Source organism: Henckelia pumila, chromosome 4 (genome assembly GCF_033568475.1).
Source record: "Henckelia pumila isolate YLH828 chromosome 4, ASM3356847v2, whole genome shotgun sequence".
Classification (NCBI taxonomy): domain Eukaryota; kingdom Viridiplantae; phylum Streptophyta; class Magnoliopsida; order Lamiales; family Gesneriaceae; genus Henckelia; species Henckelia pumila.
In genome coordinates, this window is record NC_133123.1 from 191,708,859 (window position 1) to 191,715,723 (window position 6,865).

The window sequence follows — 6,865 nt, forward strand, 5'->3', positions numbered from 1 at the left end:
ATTAGTCCTTACTACTTGAAACATCATTGAGACTCTATATGCTAATACTTTAATTTGACTCGTTTACCGACTCTATTGGGGTTATCAGGTGTCGGGATTGGGTACAGTTACGACACATATAGGAGTCGATGCTTTGTTGTCAAGGATTCACCACATACTTGCGAGTGTGGATATCCTATGCAATCTGAGGAGATATTAGTGTGACGAATCTCTGGCCAGAGTACATGATGTGTTTTAGGTTACTTGGTTTCCTAGTAGCACATGCGATGTCACTATTTGATCTTCAAGATGCATTGCATAGTTATCGAATCTCGAACGACTCTCGATTTACCAATAGTTGTTGATTCGATCGGGATATATGGATGAAGGGACCGTACTGTACGCTAACCAAAATCTATTGGTTCTTGTAGGCACTATCAGTGATACCTAGGGAATCATGGGGCGATGTTGCTAGGCGCTCTTACCATGATTCGATGGGCAAGTCGGAAATTGTTGTTCCGAGTCACAAGGAGTTGTGAGCCCATGGCTAGCTGTATCCCTGAACCATTGAGGGTCACACAAGTAATGGATTTTTAATCCCCGTTGAGATAATTAAATTTAAAGAGTTAAATTTAGTGAATAAAGAAGTGGGACTTCTTATATCAGAGTAGAAGAGTAAGATTTCCTAAAATGACATAGGGATGGGCATTTTTGGAAATCACTGAATTCAGATTCAGAAAATTTATCTTGACTTTAAAAGATGTAGAAATGGTTTCTGTGCACATTGGTGAAATTGGTTTATCAATCTGAGTCACGATGAATTTTATATTAATTTCTGAACATGCGGGCTTTGCTTGTCAGGCTTGAACTTATGACTAATGGGCCCTAAGCTGTTAGCAGCCACATTATAAATAAGTTATTGCAGTACAGAAATTACACAACAGAGGTCATAATTTTCGAACACTAAGGTTTTGAGACCTAGAGTGGCCGCGCCCCCTCTCTGTGTTTTCTCTCTGAAATCCAGTCTGTGAATTTCGAATATGCAGTCTGGTTTAACGGATCAAATTCGTTAATTCTCTTCGTAGAAACTTCTGATAGATTTTCTAGTGCAATCTATCAGAGGGATTAAACTTCTGTTCGTGGACCTGATTGAAGAATTGTTCGTCCATAAGTTCCTGGGATATACAACAAGAGCAGAGTTATCTGTTGGTGTCCATAATCTCGTTTCGAGATTCAAGGTAAAAATTTAATTGTTATTTAATTTTTACACGCACAATTTAATCGTAAAGTTTTGATACTCATGATATGGAATCGTTCCATATAAAATTTTAAAACTTCCGCTGCACCGGGTATCAATTCTGATTGATCTGAACACCGTTTTCCAACAGTGGTATCAGAGTCAGGTTGCTCAGATCAAGCGATTAAATTAATCGATTGTACAAAATTTTTAAGCCTCGGTTTTTGAAACAAAACAAATTTTTAAAATTAAATTTTTGACGGGCAAAACACGGGCAGCGATGGTCGCTGCCCAAGGGGCAGCGACGGGCTGCCCGGCTCGAGCCCCTTTTGGGGTGCGGGCTGCCCAGGATCGTCCCAGGCGGCCCGGGAAAATTAATTTTTTATTTTTAATTAAAATTTTAATATGTTAAAATTTTATTTTTGGTCCGATCGAAAATTGTTTTTGATTGGTCCAAGAGGCGTCGGATCGAATTGTTCGAGTCCGAAAATTTTAAAATTGATTTTTGGATAAATTTGAATATTTGGAAAATTTATAGATTTTATCCGTTAAATCAGATTTTATGAAATTAATTATTTTTGGTACAATTGATGATAAGATATGATCTTATGGAAATATTGAGTAAAATATGATTTTATGTATAAAATTGGATTTTATATGTAAAATATGATTTTATTTGATAAAAAGATAAAATATGATTTTGTATGTAAAATAAGATTTTATATATGGAATATGATTTTATCCTTTTTAATTTAATTGTCATTGCATGTTATCCAATAAATTAATTTTGAATTAAATATTATTGGATAAGGATGATCGATTGCCATGACCAATTTTGTAAGTGTATGTTAGGGAATTTACATTTGTTTTTATTGTTGTTGGATTTATTAATGGGCCTGGTTTATGGTCTAATATGAATTGTCATATGTAATAAAAGTGGGCCTGGTTTATGGCCCGTTCCCACCCCTTAAAATGTATCCCCTACTTGTCATAGTTATTTATTGTAAATACATTATACTTAGTGGGAGATGAAGATTTGAAGACGGAGGTGGGCCCAGCAGACAATAAAGACTGAAGAAATGTAAATTGGAAGCACAATGTAATAGGATTGCATTGCATACTTGCATATCACCTAGGATTGGACTTAGACTCGTGATTGGCAACCACGGGTCGATTAGTAATGGAATCGATCATCCTAAAATATAATATATGATATTATCGTTGTATGCATGTTTAGACTAAATTGTATGAATCCCGCAAGCATACAAATTTTAAATGATGAGAAAAATTTTCAAAATTAAAATCCCTCATTTTAAATATGATTTAAAATTGATATCAAGATAAATATAGGGAATTTAAATATTGTTTAAATGTTCCTACCTTCCATCAACGATCAATGTATGAGATGCTACCCGCGGATACGGTTCGGCTCATATTATTGGGGGGCCCCGTTCGTCGAAAAGCTGTACATTGGATCGACACATGTTGTAAGTTGGGTGGAACTCCCATGGGATTTGCTCATATTATTGGGGATCCACATGGCGACCGTCCATCACAACTTAATATTGATGGGTCATCTTGACGTGTCACAATAAACGGCGTCAAATTATTAGGCCCTTATTGGACATGAGGTAAAAACGTGGAGGTTGCTTTGGAAGCAATTGGGCTCTACCTTTTGAAAATTATGGTTGGCTGATATTATTCGGGACCATAGTTTGTCAATTGGACTCCATGTTCCCACTAAAAAAAACAGTTTCCCGTTTTCACTAGAGGGTAGTGAAATCGTTAAAATAGTGGGAGTGAGATTCATAAAATAAATTTCGCCTATTTTATGTCTTAGTAAATTAATTAAACAATCACTGATTATTGTCTGTTTCTTTTCAGTATTTTATTAAGATTAATTCGCGCAATCCACTATTCTCTATTCTCGAACAAAATAAACTGACTGGCGCAAACTATACGGAATGGTTCCGTAAGTTGAAGATTGTCTTGACCTCGGAGAAGATGCTCTACGTGTTAGAAAAATCTCCTCTGAAGGAAGCACCAGCTGATATAAGTCCGGAAGAGTTGGCCAAACTTGATAAATGGTGGGACCATGATATCAAGGCCAAATGCTATATGCAAGCTTCGATGTCTGATGAACTCCAGAGGCGATTTGAGGATACCGTGAATGCTGCTGACATTCACGTACAACTCAAGGAACTTTTTGGGGCTCAATCGAGAGCTGAAAGGTTCGCTACTGTAAAAGAGTTAATGACGTGTCGCATGCGTGAAGGGACTTCGGTCCGTGATCATGGGGTACGCGTGATTTGGCTCATACAGAAGTTGGTAACGCTTGATTTGGTATTGGAGCATGAACTCAATGTGGACTTATTACTTCTCTCTCTTCCTTCATCGTTTGACGGTTTTGTGGTAAATTTGAATATGAACAAGATAGAGGCCTCCCTTGAAGAGATGGTCAATATGCTTGTAACTTATGAAGCCACTTTAAAGAAGGATAAATCGGTTCTCTTGGTGGGCTCCTCTTCTTCTGCTAAGAAGGGGCCAAGTACAAAGGGTAAGAAACGTTCTGCCCCATCCAAGAAAACCGGACCCGAGAAGAAGAACAAGACAAAGGCTTCAAACATGGAAAAGTCCAAGGATGTTTGCCATCACTGCAAGAAACCCGGTCATTGGAAACGTAACTGCAAGGAATATCTAGAGCAGTTGCGAACTGCGAAGGGTATGTTTTATATTGAAATAAATGTTTTACTTAATACTACTTCTTAGGTATTGGATACCGGATGTGGATCTCACATTTGCAATGATTTGCAGGTGATGACAAGAAGTCGCAAGCTTAGAATGGGTGAGACCCAGCTGAGGCTCGGAAATGGTTCTAGAGTTGAAGCCAAAGCTGTGGGAGACGTTTATTTAATTTTGCAGAACGATTTGAAGTTACTTTTGAGAGATGTTTTATTTGTTCCAGATTTGATTAAAAACATTATTTCTGTTTCTATGCTTGATAGAGATGGTTTTTCTTGCAATTTTGTGAATGGGATTTGCAATATTTACAAGAATGAATGTTTGATAGGAAATGGACAACTTGAAAACGATCTATATAGCTTAAAATTAAAAGACGTTCCAATAAATTATGTTGATAAACCGGTAACAACGAACAAAAGGAAAATCGATAGTAAAAACCCGGCAAACCTTTGGCATGCTAGGCTAGGTCATATTTCCTCAAGAAGGATGAACAAGCTAGTGGGAGAGGGCATGTTTGATATGTCTGATATTAACTCTTTACCTACTTGTGAATCCTGCCTGAAAGGAAAAATGACTAAATCTCCATTCAAGGGGAAACCTGAGCGTAGTCAAAATCTGTTGGATTTGATCCATACAGATGTTTGTGGTCCATTTAGAATTGGTACTCAATTTGGCCACACCTACTTCATTACCTTTACTGATGATTATTCAAGATATGGGTATTTATATTTAATGAAATATAAGTCTGAAGCATTTGAAAAGTTCAAAGAATTCAAGGCAGAAGTAGAAAACAAACTAGGCAAAAATATTAAGGCACTTCGATCGGATCGTGGTGGAGAATACTTAAGTGCCGAGTTTTTGGACTATCTGAAAGATAATGGGATTCTCTCTCAGTGGACTCCTCCTATGACACCTCAGCTTAATGGTGTTTCGGAGCGTCGCAATCGAACTTTGTTGGACATGGTTCGATCCATGATGAGCTTCACTGAGCTTCCACCTTCGTTTTGGGGCTACGCGCTTGAAACGGCGGTGTTGTTGTTGAACAACGTCCATACTAAAGCAGTGAAAAAAAACACCATACGAGTTATGGAATGGCAAAGCTCCTAAGTATTCGTACTTGAGGATTTGGGGATGTCCTGCTTACGTGAAGCAGACAGTGGGAGATAAGTTGGATAGTCGATCCACCCTATGTTATTTTGTAGGGTATCCGAAGAATTCAATCGGATATTATTTCTATCATCCTACTGAAACAAAAGTGTTTGTTTCAAGGAATGCCACCTTCTTGGAGAAGGAGTTCTTATTGTATAAGAAAGGCGAGATGATGGAACTCGAAGAAATTCGAGAAGAACCCAAAATACAAAATAATGATCTCATACCTCAAGAATATTCAGACACGCCTATACCTAGAAGATCCGAGAGGACTTCTAGACCTCCTATTCGATATGGTCTTCTTCTTGAAGGGGATCAAGATGAACCCGACGTTGGATGTGATCCAAGAAACTTCAAGGAAGTAATTTCTGATGCGGATTCAAATTTATGGCTTGAAGCTATGCAGTCGGAAATAGATTCGATGCATACAAACCAAGTTTGGTCTTTAGTAGATCCTCCCGATGGAATTGTTCCAATAGGGTGTAAATGAATCTACAAGAGAAAGCTTGGGCCTGATGGTAAGGTATTGACCTACAAGGCACGATTGGTGGCAAAAGGTTATACTCAAAGACAAGGAGTTGACTATGATGAAACTTTTTCACCAGTCGCAATGTTCAAGTCCATAAGAATCCTTATTGCCATAGCAGCATGGTATGACTATAAGATATGGCAAATGGATGTCAAGACTGCATTTCTTAATGGAAACATTAAGGAAGAGATCTATATGACGCATCCTGAGGGATACACATCCATGGAAAGCGAGCATAAGGTATGCAAGCTTCAGAGATCAATCTATGGTCTCAAACAAGCATCAAGAAGTTGGAACCAGAAATTTGATGAAACAATAAAGGATTTTGGTTTCATCAAGAACCCGGAGGAACCGTGCGTGTACAAGAAAGTAGTTAAGGATGCTGTGACATTCTTAGTACTTTATGTTGATGACATCTTACTCATTGGAAATGATGTAGGGATGTTGCAGTCAACAAAGATATGGTTATCAGGTAGATTCTCGATGAAGGATTTGGGTGAGGCATCCTATATTCTAGGGATACAGATCTATAGAGATAGATCTAAAAGAATGATAGGACTCACTCAATCAACTTACATCGAAACCATATTGAAAAGGTTTTCAATGGATGGGTCCAAGAGAGGACATCTACCTATGTGTCATGGAGTTTCTCTATCCAAGTCCATGTGTCCCAAGACTGATGAAGAGATAGAGAAAATGACACATGTACCATATGCGTCAGCCATAGGTAGTATCATGTATGGGATGATATCTACCAGACCGGATGTAGCATTTGCTTTGAGTGTCACGAGCAGATATTAATCCAATCCCGGTAAAATGCATTGGAAAGCCGTGAAGGACATTCTTAAGTACTTACGAAGGACTAAGAATATGTTCATGGTATATGGAGGAAGAGAACTGAAATTGGAAGGCTATACCGACTCTAGCTTCCAAAGTGACGTGGATGACTCGAAGTCAACCTCTGGATTTGTGTTCATGCTCAATGGCGGTGCTGTCTCTTGGAAGAGTTCCAAGCAGGACACCACAGCGAATTCCACCACTGAGGCAGAATACATTGCGGCATCAGCTGCTGCTAAAGAGGCCGTTTGGATGAGGAATTTCGTCCAAGAGTTGGGCGTTATTCCTGAAGTTGTTGGTCCAGTCCCGGTGTACTCTGACAACACGGGTGCCATTGCTCAGGCAAAGGAACCAAGGTCTCATCAAAGATCCAAACACGTACTGAGGAAATA